General features: G+C 39.3%; 1 long non-coding RNA gene across 1 annotated transcript; it reads right to left on the bottom strand.

Moving 5' to 3' along the window:
* Positions 1-10,635: 10,635 nt before the first annotated feature.
* LOC137093446 (uncharacterized) lies at positions 10,636-12,603 on the bottom strand. Its single transcript, XR_010908457.1, has 3 exons — positions 12,465-12,603; positions 11,552-11,644; positions 10,636-10,869 (listed from the first exon to the last, which is right to left on the bottom strand). It is a non-coding gene; the product is annotated as an uncharacterized lncRNA (long non-coding RNA).
* Between the last annotated feature and the right edge of the window lie 2,021 nt (positions 12,604-14,624).

Below are 14,624 nucleotides of genomic sequence, written 5' to 3'. Positions count from 1 at the left end.
TAATGGCGCTCGCCCTTCCTTATTTCTTGGAGGTGGAAAAACAAAGTTCTTTATGACCTGCTGGATTTCTTGTAAAAAAAAGAAAAGAAAAAAAATGTACTTTATAAATCTAACGGCTATATAACGTAATTGGAATAAAGGAATTGATTGTTTAGAGCCTTTACAACGCAACTCGAAAATTGTTTCGGAGTAAAAAAACAAAAACAACTAATTGCTTTGAAATTGCGTAGAATGCAACCATTCTACGTCATCAACCTAGAGTGCAAACAAAATGGCGCCGCCCATGGTCCAAATATAAAATAGATTTTTTTAAATAACGTAGATCTTTCATGGGTTTTCTACTACATATTTCAGTAAGAGACATCATTTATGTTATATTAAGCCATACAAGTCTTAACACCAGGGATCCCTTTAAAATTTCGTAAAAATATGCGATTCGTAAACTAAAGTTATGAAGTGACGAGAATAGTTTTTGTTAAAAAACAAACAAATATAATGACTTTATTCAACGGTCTCGTCTCTTCCTTGTAACTCTTATGCTATTCACTTTGTTGGGCTATTCACAATATACAGTGCTTCCTAGTATTACAGCAAAACACTGGCTCACTATTAGCTGAGCTCGATCACATGATCTTATGATCTCATGCATGCGTTGTGGTGCTTGCGGAACTTGCGTAGAAGACTGACACAGAGGGGAAGAGATAGTTGAATGAAGTAGTAATTTTAGTTTGTTTGTGCGCACAAAAGGTATTCTCGTCGCTTCATAACATTAAGTTTGAACCACTGTTCACAAGGATTGAACTAACTTTGCAGTCTATGGATGGGTCAGAGAGCTCTCGGATTTCATCAAAAATATCTTAATTTGTGTTCCGAAGAGGAAGGAAGGTCTTATGGCTTTGGAATGACATGAGGGTGAATAAATAATGGTGAACTAAGCCTTTAATGCTAGACCATTGCTGATATTGTGCTTGACTTTGTTTCCCAAAAACTACTGTTTCCCCGAAACACCTAAACAGATTGTAGAGACAGTTGGTGCCAATAGTTTATATTATATACTTATGCTAACAATGCTTTTGGGAAATGCGGCCCTTGTTAGTTTGGTTCTTGCTTGGTGTTAATGAGTGTTACTCTGTTTAATGCTTTTGGGATCCACAAATCCAGCCCCCGAGGGCAAATGTCCTACCATTTTTATCTCCTGAATAAACTCACCTATTTTTTTAGCTGGTTCAGGTGTGTTTAATTTGGGTTGGAGCTCTAAATTCTGCAGGACGGCCTCCAGGAACTGAGGGTGCATCTCAATCAGCTCCCTTGTTCAGTAATCATGGGCACTGAGCAGGGAGTCGGCCATTTTAAGGGCTGTCTCAATTGCAATATCCTTCCAGTGCACCAAAACCTTTGCTTCCTACAATGCACCCACAATGCACCATGAAAACCAGGAGTGTCGATACTCATCGATGTTCCCTTAAAGGGATAGTTCACCCAAAAATGAAAATTTGATGTTTATCTGCTTACCCCGAGGGCATCCAACAAGTAGTTTAGACCCCATTGACATCCATTATACGAGCAGTGGTTGGAGTTAAAAATCTTAATTTGTGTTCTCCTGTAGAAATAAACACATCTACATCTTGGATGCCCTGGGGGTAAGCAGATAAATATCACATTTTCATTTTTAGGTGAACTATACCTTTATGTTCTGAAGCATTAAACATAAATCACACGTGCCAACTCACTACACATAATACACATAATGTCTTTAAATGTTTTTAAATATAGGGGCGAGCGGAGCACGACCTAATGCTTTTTGACTGTCTTAATTTGTGTAAATCCACACTTGGGGTTGAGAGTATTTATTTTTCCCCACATTAATTTATATATATATATATATATATATATATATATATATATATATATATATATATATATATATATATATATATATAGAAGACTTTTTGTTGTTTCTAAAATATGATGGGGTTTTTATGTTCCATCAGAAGAAAGCAAGTCACACAGGTTTGAGTAAATGGTGACAATTTTCATTTAAAAATGTTTCATTTAAGAAAGCATTTTGAGAAAGCGTTTTCAAAACACAACATCTGCTGGTGACAAGTAGTGCTGCTCTTTTCAGCAATTTCATAATTAATGCTTATTACTGAATGCTTATTATGTATGAGATGCTATGTTCATTACAAGCAGCACACATGACACTGACTTCCATGTGCATGTCTCACACCCTGTCACAATAAGTCTAATTGTTCCATTTTAAATTATCTCAATGGATACAGCTTTTCTGTCTACATTTACACCCTCTCTCTTGATATATATACGTCCCAACCCACATGCCAACACGCAGCTGTACTAAAAGACTGAAGGCATGGATCATTGTACTTACCAATTCACAGAAAGCCTCTCAGACATAGTGCTGTACAGATGTGCCTCTTTGACCTTCGGCTATAGCTCTCAAAGTGTCTGTAATTCATGCCTATGATGGAGAAAAGACATTTCCATTCCTTTCAAACTCCCTTAAATTGTAGGCGTGTCATTTGGTCAACGGCTGAGCTTGATAAATAGAATTCAAACCAATTGAAGTCTGACAAGTCGAGCATTTCGCCTTTGGAAAAATAAGAGCGAATGGTACACTTATCACGGTGCCTGTGGAGTAAGAATACATCAGAAAAATGACTGCAGCGAGAATTCTTTCACTCAGCTGTGTTGTCTTTAGTTTCCAACGAGGGTCTTTGAAAAGAGACTTTGTGACTCTATGGTTATTTGATGGCTTAGAATTGCTCTGTTGGGCCACAACAACAAGCTTTTTTCCAAATGCTTCTTTTTAAAAAACGCACTATTTTCTTATTGCAAATGTTTAGGCTGAAACAGGGCGCTATATGGTGAGATTTGAGGTTTATGTGCGAGACGTATAATCTGCTCATCCCTTTCCCAGTCTCTCCCTATCTCTTTCTGTCTGTCTCTATCAAGCCAACTATCTATCAACTCTCTCCTGCCTCAGCCAGACTCCAGGAAGTGACATCATCGACACAAGACAGATGGTCCCATTAGATAAGAGAGGCCTGGGTGGCATCACAGCTGGATGGGAGTTATCAACAAGGCATTTGTCAACACAACATCTGAATGACCTATTTACTATCAGCGAGAGCTGTAGATTTAAGGCCAGACAGTATGGTTGGGTTCAGAGCCGTGAAGTTGTGATGTTAGACAAGGCTATAACCATGTCTAGAACACTGAACAAGCTAAATGTGATAAAGGTCCTGTGTGTAATAGCTTTTGGTCCTAAATGTGGTAAAGGCCCCAAATGCAATAACTTTGAGCACAATTGTTTGTGCAGTCAAGGTAGTGCTTGGACGTTGTCATGGTTACAGTCACAAGGACTTCATTTTGCTCTATGTTTTGTACTAATAAAAACATAATAAAAAAATAGCTATAACCAGTATCCTTTGAGGCATAAAGTATTATTATGTTAATACATAAGGCTGTTATGATGTTTGACAATTCTGAATTTCAAGTTTTATACTACATCAAAAACTACTAGCCTACCAAATATAAAGATCAGGCAAGTAAACAGTCAGTAATAAAATACGATTAAATAAACAAGTTAAAGGGTTACTTCAGCGATTGACATATGGCTTTGTATCAGTAGAAACCCAGAAGTAAATTCAAATGATTGTGCTTTCCCCCCTCATATCCCCCTAAGACAAGAGATTTATGAATTTTATTTCTGGAAAAATTCCACCTATGATGCATATTGACGATATTTGCATCATAGGAGGAATGTTTGGCTAAAGACTACAGCCAGCAGAGGGAGCCATGTCGGCATGTTTTGAAGCCGCGCATGGATGATGGAGATCACACTCAGAGCTCAGCTCGCAGCTACAGGCACTCATTTAAACGGAGCTATGGTGAGCAATGTAAGTCTTTTAACCTCTTAAATTAATTTCTATGAAAGTTAAGCTTGCAAAGGCATGAACTAAACCGCGCCAGACTGAACTTACGTTGTGAATGTATGCCGCCAGTGTAGTCGTGACTACAATCATGAGAGCTCATTTATCTGACTTCTGCAGTTAGTGCTCAGTGCTGTGATACTCGCGCGGTGACTCACTCATTATATTGAACAGACACGTTCAGTTTTTAATTGTAGTGTCTTCTCAACTCAGTCACAGTAATCCAGTTAGTGGCTTTGGGAATGGCCTCACAGGGCAGTGAAGCATTCTGTGAATTGTGGTATTTCATCCCCATGAGACAAAAATACATTTTCTGTATTTTCTAAGTCTAGAAAGCACCAAATTCAAAAATAATTTCACATTTCTACTACATTGACGACCCAGTTTAAATACAGATTCATCTTCCCAGCGCTGAAGTACCCCTTTAAGACCATTAAATAGGGTGACCAAAGGGGTCCCGTTTTCCCTGGGCATGTCCTGTTTTCAAGTCCTGCCCTGGGTCTAATATAACATTTTTCTATCTATACAGAGGTGGCATACTTTAAATGAAAGAATGTTTGAGTAAACTTCGAGTATCATTTAAGTATCTCATTGCCAAGCCAAGTTGTTTTCGGTGATCAAAATATGGTCACCTTACAATTAAAAATAGATAGTAGTGTGTAATGCACCTATACATTTACTGATTTGGTTTTTAATTAAAGTAATTCATTTTCCGCAAAACTGCATTAAATTGATCAAAAGTGACATTTATACTATTTCAACATATTTCTATTTCAAAAATTACAGTGTGTGTGTGTGTGTGTGTGTGTGTGTGTGTGTGTGTGTGTGTGTGTGTGTGTGTGTGTATATATATATCTCCTAACACATTTTTGATGCCCATAACCCCTTATTCTACTAGCCCTAATTGCACTCCTAAAATATCTATTAGGATTCAACTAATACCCGAATGATTTAGTTGACAAGTAGGTGCAAAGTTTAACCAAATATTTTGCAGCAAACTTGCCTCTATATTTCTTTGTATGGTGTAATTCAATCGACATCAAATGTAAAACAAGAACAATTTAGCAATAGGAAGCATTACAGCGATGTGTTTCATGTTTGAGGACTTGTGATGTGGGGCAAACGTTTGCAGGCCTGAGCAGCATTGTGTGCTCTGGAGGACAATATAAGAGAAAGCAGCCGAGGTCACATGCTAACTTTTAAAGATGTTATTTTATGCAGCTGGATTATCTGTTCGCCCTCATCGCCGTAGCTCTGCTGTTATTTCAAAAGTAAAGGTCTCTGTACATAAATAGTCTTTTGAGTGCTGTGATTGACACCCTGCTGGATCAATACAGATATCCTTGGCTCACCGGACAAACAAGGACTTGAGATATCCTCACTCTATCTCTCTGTTTCTATGTCTCTGTTTATTTCCTCCCCTTGACTTTCTCTCCCTGCATCTCTTTCTCAATTTCTTCCTCCAACACCTCCCTCGTTTTACTCGCAGTCTCTCTATTTCTTGCCTCTCTCTCTCTGACACTCACATATCATGTTCAGGATGTGCACTGCTAAAGGTCAAACTTTCTCGGCTCATTTGTTTTGCCACAGCCCAAAAAAGATGTCTGCTGTGTTCTCTGAGATGATGAGGGGAGTGTGGATGCCGAGCAAGGGCGCCAGATTGATACCAAGACTGAGATGATGGAGAAACTGGCGGGGGAGGAAGAGGGGAGGGGAATGAGGAAGCTATTACCTGAGATGGAGATTAGGGAAAAATTCTGAAGAGAGAGAGAGAGAAAAAAATTAGAGTAGACTAGAAGTTGCTTTTAGACTCACCTCGAAATCAAATGTAACACTATTTACATCAGTGTGTTTATATATATATATATATATATATATATATATATAGCTGAATACACACAGATCAGACATAACATTATGCACACCTACCTAATATTGTATAGGTCCCAAAACAAACCTGACCCATCAAGGCATGGACTCCACTAGACCCCTGAAGGTGTGCGAGGAGTCCATGGATCGGACTTGTTTGTTCAGCATATCCCACAGATGCTCGTTTGAACTGGGATCTGGGGAATTTGGGGGTCAAGAAAACACCTCAAACTTGTTGGGCTCCTCAAACCATTCCTGAACAATTTTAGTGACAGGGTGCATTATCCTGCTGAAAGAGGATAAGCCACCAGGGAATACTGTTTCAATAAAAGGGTGTACATGGTACAACAATGCTTAGGTAGGTGGTATGTTTTAAAGCAACCTCTACATGGATGGCAGGACCAAAGATTTCCCAGCAGAACATTGGCCAAAGCATCACACTGCCTCCGCCGGCTTGCCTTCTTTCCAACGTGCATCCTTGTGTCATGTGTTCCCCAGGTAAGTGACGCACCTGACCATCCACTGTTTGCGCTTTTAGCAGTGGACATGGGTCAGCATGGGCACCTTGACTGGCCTGCAGCTATGCAGCCCCATACGCAACAAACTGCGATGCACTGTGCATTCTGACACCTTTCTATCAGAACCAGCATTAACTACAGCAGCTCGTCTGTTTGATCGCACCACATGAGCCAGCCTTCACTCCCCACGTGCATCAGTGAAACTTTGTTGCCCATGACCCTGTCACCAGTTCACACTGTTCCTTCCTTGGAGCACTTTTGATAGAGACACATAGACCGGGAACATCCCACAAGAGCTGCAGTTTTGAAAATGCTCTGACCCAGTCGTCTAGCCATCACAATTTGGCCCTTGTCAAACTCCCTCCAATCCTAACGCTTGCCTATTTTCCCTGCTTTTAACACATCAACTCTGAGTTGATGCATACTCTAACACATCAACAAGATGTTCACTTGCTGCCTAAAATATCCCACCTACAAATAGGTGTCGTGATGAAGAGATAATCAGTGTTATTTACTTCACCTGTCAGTGGTTATAATGTTATGCCTGATCGGTGTATTTCTGTCATGAAACTCTTTGGGAGATTGGCATGGTAATGGATATGGCAATGTTAATGTATTTGGTATTAGCAGAATAGATCTGCTATTCTGCTGCTGTTGATTTTTGCTGCTGTAGCAGAGTAAGCTACTGCCAGTACATTCACAGACATGCTGATGCTGCACATGTAACATATAGGAAATAACCCCGTAGCAGATCTTTACAGGAGCTGGAGAATGTAGAGGCTTCTGAAAGTTTGCTGCTAATGGCAAACAATGTCAAGTATTTAAATGTTGAGAAGCGAGCTCATTGGCTACTGATATAGCGGGAACAATCAGCTGTAGAGGATGTTGTGATTGCAAGTAAATTGAGTTAAGGATCTATCAGCCTGTGCTATCTAGAATTTCATGACAAAACTTTGTATATATTACAAGTTATTTATTAATTTATTGTTTGAATATATTGTAAAATTGTTTGTAACCAAGCAGATAGAGCAGCCATTCACTACCATAGTAGGGGAAAAAATACTATGGTAGTCAGTGGCTGCTCTATCTGCTTTGTTACAAACATTCTTCAAAATATCTTCTTTTGTGTTCAGCGGAAGAAAGAAAATCATAGGTTTGGAACAATTTGAGGGTAAGTGAATGATGACAGAATTTTCATTTTTGGGTGAACTAGTCATTTAAGGGATGTAGAATAAGATCATGCAGAATAAGACATTGATATGTGCTTTATAAGTAAACAGCCAATATTATATGCATGCTAATAAGAACTAGATAATAGTGAAAATTGAACCCTCAAATAAAGTTTTTTTTTTTTTTCAAATTAAATATAAATGTCTTTGCTGCAACTTTTGACCAGCAACTACATCACATTAGAGTATTAGTAGATTAGCCTGCTTAAAGGGATATTTAACCTAAAAATGAAAATTCTGTCATCATTTATTATAATATGTTTGTTACCCCCATTTGTTTTTGTTTTTAATTTGACTTCCTGATTTCTTCCAAATATCTTCTAAGGCAATTATACAGGTTTGGAACAACTTGGAAGAAGTTTCATTTTTGGGTGAACTATCTCTTTGATATCTGCTAACACATATTTTGATGCTCCTCCAACAGATGTTCTACTGACTGTAAGTAACTTTGCAACTACATTTCAATTTATTTGCCGAGAGGGGCATCCTGGCACTGGGCACTCTAGGATCTCTAAACTATTCGCCCAGGCCTGCAGTTGGAGAGGTCACTACAACTTCGCTGTCTCAGCATAGACTTAACACGGGGAGCAGCAGACACCAGTGAAAAGCCCAGGCTCATTTAGCATAGAGCCGGGCACTAGGGGTTGCTATTGGTGGTGGGAGGAGTCTTCTGACTCCATTGGGAAGCCTCAACCTGGGCAGCATCCGGGGTAATAAGGTACTACCTCCCCACAACTTGCTTGCTTCATTGGGAGTGTGAAGCTTAGACAAAATCGACAGGCTTGAACATCAGAACAATGAGCCACAGTGTGGGTTCCGGGCCAAGTGATCAACCATCAACATAGTGTTCTCCCTCAGGCAGAGGTGGTAAAGTGCCACGAACAGCGACGTCCTCTTTAACTCACCTTTATCGACCTGACCAAGGCGTTTGACTTGGTCAGTCAGTCTGGCCTCTTCGCCCTCATCCACAAGATCCGATGTCTGGCACTGTTCAGTACGTCAGAGCGCCATCGGAGCACTTCCCAATTAAGAGCAGCGTGAAAAGTGTGTGTCCTGGTCCCCGACACTTTTCGGCATATCTTCTTCCTGCTCCTGGGCTACGCATTCAGTGAGAAGAAAATGTCGTTTTCCTTCACACATGGAGCAACGGGAACCTATTCAACTTTGCCCGCCTCAGAGCAAAGAACAAGGTCCACAAGGTCCTCATCCAGGAGATGCTCTTTGCCGATGACGCCGCCCTCCCTGCTCACACGGAAGCCGTCCTTAATTGACTCATTAACCTCTTTGCGGAGGCATGCACAGAGTTTGGCCTCACCATCAGCTTCAAGAAGACCAACATCATGGGTCAGGATGTCAGCACCACTCCCATAATTACCATCGGCAATCTCCCCTTGGAGGTGGTGGACAAGTTCACATACCTCGGCTCTACAATCTCCAGCAACATATCCCTGGATGCTGAGCTTAACGTGAAGATAGGCAAGGCAACAACCGCCATGGCCTACCTAGCGAAGCATGTGTGGGACAACCCCATGCTGACCCTCAACACAAAGATGAAGGTGTACCAAGCGTGCGTGCTGAGCACCCTTCTATACGGCATGGAGGCTTGGACCCTATAGACGCACCAAGAGTGATGTTGTTCACCACCCTCTCCCAGAGGTGCCTGCACTGGCTGGGACACGTATGCAGGATGGACGATGGCCACATCCCAAAGGACATCCTCTATAGCGAGCTTGCCACCAGTACATGGCCAACCGGTCGGCCCGCACTGCGCTACAAGGATGTCTGCTAGAAGGATCTGAATTCATGCAACATTAACCCAGCAGATCTCAAAACAGCAACTCCCAAACGCTCTAGCTGGCATACAAATGTTATAACGTCAAGCAGGCTGAGGAGAAGAAAAGATCCAGCGCAAGGAAAGGAAGAGCCACTAACAGCAGAGAACCCAGCCTACCACTGATTCCCCCATAGTACCCACCACGGGCCACATTTGCAACAAGTGCGGCAGGAGCTGCAGCTCCCGCATTGGCTCATTCCACCACAGCTGACACTGCTCTCTCTCAAAATTAAATAAATACTCAGGTGCAGACTCCATTGTCTCTAGAGATAGAAGGATGCAAACAACTGGCATGATGTAATGCAAAACTTATTATAAATAGGCATTCTGTCTACACTGGATGCGGCACAAAGCGGGTGACAAATCTCCGATAGTAAACTGACGTGAAGGACAAATGCTTTGCAATAGGCACTTTGTCTTGTCTAGTGTAGGCAGAATTTAGCTGTTGCCACACAGCACAAGCGACAATGGTTGTGTCCTGTAGATATGGTGTAACAGTCTATTAATACTCTAACGAGAGTTGGTTTACATGTAATTCCAAGTTACTAATAGATAATAGAATGTCTACAGTACACTGCAAGCCTATACAGGTTGATTGAACTTAAAACATTTATGGAAACTCGTTGCCCTAAAAAAGTTGATTTTGTCTTGTTGAAAAAACAAAACATTTCCAGTTTAATGTACTTAAGATTTTAACAGCATTTAATTAAAAACTTTTAGTTAATTGAACTAATAATTTTTAATTCAGTGCTATTGAAATTTTACGTACATTAAACTGGAATTTTTTTGTTTTTTCAACAAGACAAAATCAACTTTTTTAGGGCAACGAGTTTCCATAAATGTTTTAAGTTCAATCAACCTGTATATGCTAACATTTATCATGGATGAATGTTGCAGAACCCAAAACTTTAATTTAAATAGCTATTTACGGTCAATGATTTAATAAAGATATCAAACAAGGACAAAGGATAACAATGATTTATTTGGACTTACAATTTATTGGAATTCACTTATCAAAATCAGTTTTCAAAGAGTGACAAAAGTAAAATTGGTGAAGTACCAATTACCCAATTGTAAATCTTTACAACAGTATTTCAAAACTTTCCCAAAATTTTAATAAGTACAGTATGTTTTTCTTTACCCTTTTACATGGTAAGCTGATTTGTAACAGCCAGAATCTTGCCCTTCAACTCCTTCTTGCCCAGAGCAAGCAAAACTTGCTGAATGAAAAAAAGGTGTTGCCCATGCACTTTGGGTAGTCTAGGTGCAGGGCATAAGTTAAACCAAAAAGAAGACCTGGTCTGGGGTATGTTGTCTAAATTGTCCATTACAACATTCCCCTCCAAAATGATTCCCACCGAGGATGGGTGGAGGCAGAAGGACAGGGGTTGCAGAGCCACATCTTCATTTTCTAAGCTGAGGATTCCAACTGGCACATGCTGGTACGAGTCTCCATCATCAGAAGCCTGGACAAGAACATAAACATTACCAAGACACATGTTAGCACTAGATATTAATTTTATTGATAATGTTTTTATTAGTTGTATGCAGGCATATTTTTTTGCGAATTATGAATAAAAATGTTTCCAGAAGGTCAGTAATATTTACAAATTAAATGTGTGTTTTCGTTTACATTTGTATAAATCTTTGGATGACATTAACTACTGATTACATTAAAAATTATGTAAAATTTTGAGATTAACCAGGATTGTATTTTAGAGTTTTATAAGTGTTATGACAGGAATTTAAATTTATCCTTAATGACTTAAAACTAAAACCTCATCCTTACATTCATCATTTAACTAAACTATGACTTTGTTTTTTGGTGGGGTTTTAAATGCACATCAAGAATGTGCGGCGGCGGCAGTGGCTCAGTGGTTCATGTAGGTTGTCTACAAACCGAAAGGTTGGTGGTTCGATCCCCGGTTCCACCTGACCAAGTGTCGAGGTGTCCATGAGCAAGACACCTAACCCCAGCTGCTCCCGACGAGCTGGATGGCGCCTTACATGGCTGACATCGCCGTCGGTGTATGAATGGGTGAATGTGAGGCAAAAATGTAAAGCGCTTTGGATAAAAGCGCTATATAAATGCAGTCCATTTACCAAGAAAAATATTACAAAAAGTAAAACTGCATTAAAAATACTTACAAAGCCTGCTTTGAAGAACTCAGTTGGGTCATCGCCAAGGAGTACCGGAAGCCCTCTCATAGCAACACGTCGCATGTCAACGATATCAGTAGCCTGAGGTGTGGAGGTTGAAAAGAAAATATAATTTGTCAACATAAAAGGAAGGCAATTTACATTAATCATAATTTTGTCTGCGTTACTGAACAGTCTTAAAGGGATAGTTCACCCAAAAATTAAAATTATATGTCTATCTGCTTACACCAAAGGACTCCAAGATGTAGGTGTGTTTGTTTCTTCAGCAGAACACAAATTAAGATTTAACTCCAACTGTTGCTGTCTGTATAATGTAATCATATAATGCATGTGAATGGTAGCAGAATCTATGAGAGTAAAAAAAAAACAAATCCTTTTTAAACACAGCGGCTCATGATGGCACGTTGATGTCTTAATACAAAAAACAATCGGTTTGTGGGATAAACCGAAAAGTATATAATTTTTACCACACTATGTCCAACAGCCTTCAGCGCGTGATCATCTCTCTCTCGTGTATCTCTATACCATATTGTGTACATTGACCTCACTCAATGGAAGTGATCACGCGCTTAAGACTGTTGGACATAGTGATGTATTAGAGGTAAAAATTATATAAATACTGTTCGCTTTCTCGCACAAACTGATCTTTCTGTGTCTTAAGACATCAATGTGTCATCACAAGTCACTGTGTTTAATAAGGATTTGTCTGCGCATGTTTAGATTGCAATGGTTGGAGTTAAACATTTTCATTTGTGTTCTGCTGAAGAAACAAATCCACCTACATCTTGGATGCCCTTGGTGTAAGCAGATAAACATTACATTTAAATTTTTAGGTGAACGATCCCTTTTAAGTAATCTGGCTTTCAAAATTAAACAATGGCATTAACTTAAATTTACAAACCTTGGCTTGATGCAGAAGATCGCTCAAAATCTGCCCAGCGAGACCTCTCTTTGACCTGAATCAGTTGTGGACAGTGACGATCAAGAGAGCCATAAAATTCTTGTTTAAGGTTCTTCCCAACTACCCGGCTGAATTCTTGATACACCTGAAATAGTAAAACAAAAAAAGCATGTGTTAACATCAGGGAACTGTGAAGATTTAACAACTGTCAAATAATTATCTAGCCATGATTTGGACAATATGTCACTCTCTGCCACAGTCTCAACTACCTCTTTCACAACTGACTCATCTACATGTCCAAAATGTTTCTGAAAAACAGCCTTCACATGCTTGTGCAAAAGTGGCTGGGACAACTGGATTATATGGCAAAGCTGTTGAATTACTTCCTGAACAGAGTTCTCTGGTATGTGAAGGAGGGTTTGCATTTTTTTTTTAAAGAGCTGCTAAATTATGTTCCAATTGTTCTCCTAAGTCTTGTGATAGTGTTTCGTTTGCTTCTGCATTGAAATCATCTTGGCCCAATTAATCTGGAAGCATCTCCTGCACAGCACACTCATGAGTGTCAACTAAACTGTCATCATTTTCATTTTCATTACTCTCTATTTTTACTATTAGCTCTGGCTTAAACATTTTCTCATTTTGATCTTGGTGATGCTTACTTTTGTGTGCACTGAATGTGGAATATACCCTGCTTTCAAAGCTACAGCCTTGAAATGGACATTTAACTTTTTGGTGGTCTTTGAGATGTCTGTGCCGATGGTGGGCAAAATATTCTGTAATCTTACAGGGTTCAAGAAAATCACAAAGCTGACAGCGAAACTTAGCTTCAAATTTCCCCACAGATTGTTGTTTTTCAGTCGCTGTATGAAAACGAGATAAGTGTATTTTAAGGCTATTAAAAAAAACTTAAAAGTACATAAACACTCCTGATATAAGCATGGAAAAGGCTGGCTTCTTGCATAGCTCCCATGTTTAAGTCTGTAATGTTTTAATAAGTATCCCCTTTTGTCACAAGCATATATGCAATACTTACATTTCCAGATCATCTTTACTAGGCTTGCTTTGAACTTCTTGAAATCTGCAGAGAAACACAAATCCACATTAGAGTGCTTTTTACTAGCTGACAAGGCAAATTTACATCTTTTGATCTGTTATTGACAAAATTGTCTCTTGAAACAAAGTACTATCTAGCCATCTATTTATTTAGCATGTAACTGATGTACTAGCTAACACCACGCTGATGAGCACGAGGTTGCATTTCTTTAAGACAGATATGGATTAGTATTTTTTCGCGGGTTTGTCAATTGAAGCTGTTTTGTTTAATACTTCACTCACAAAGACATGCAAAAACGTATAAAACCTAACTAATAAAGTTACGCTGTATTTACGTTAAAACCACGTTGAGCATTTCTAACAAGGCAAGTTAAACTGCCAAGATTCACAAACACCACCGAACGAGATATCGTTTGAATATCTCAGCTGTTGAAGCGTTCAGTTGTTTGTTTGATGAGAATTATTGACCAAAAAAGAATAAGTATTCAATTTTAAATGTGATTATCACTTTCCCAGAGAGCATGTCGTAAGAATTAACGTTGTAAAAAGTGGCGGATGCAATTGATCGGTGACGAACGTTGACATGTAACAGTTACTATGTAACATGTATTGACACAGCCTAAACTTACATTTAGTTTTACTGGCTAACTGTTATACATTTTATTTATTAGGGATTAATAGTATTATAGCTGTTTGAGACCAAAATGTAAAATGACATGTCCTACTCACCAGCAAACGTTGATAAAAATGCGCGCAGCTGCGTCCATGCCTGACGTCAGTTCAAAGAGCCAATCAGCGTCTTCCTTGTATTGCGTCGCATTGACAACAGACCAAAATAGGCTCTGTTCAGTACATTCAATTTAAACAACCAGAATAGAATGAACAACATCATGCAAATCGTACAACAAACTAAAAACATGTTGTTATTGAGCAAATCTGTTGGAGTTTATGTTTATTGTACCTAAATCATTTGAATTAAAACAATTTCAGGGATAACAGTGTAGACAATCCAAATAAAGTGTAACCGACTTGTCTTGTACCTTCTCTGCTGCATTTGACATCACAGCTCTAGATAATTGCTGTGTAGCAATTTAAAAGGAACGTTTG

The sequence above is a fragment of the Pseudorasbora parva genome, chromosome 12 (assembly GCF_024679245.1).
Source record: "Pseudorasbora parva isolate DD20220531a chromosome 12, ASM2467924v1, whole genome shotgun sequence".
Taxonomy (NCBI): domain Eukaryota; kingdom Metazoa; phylum Chordata; class Actinopteri; order Cypriniformes; family Gobionidae; genus Pseudorasbora; species Pseudorasbora parva.
The sequence above is the reverse complement of the archived record's forward strand: the minus strand, read 5'-3'. Positions and strand labels throughout refer to the sequence as shown.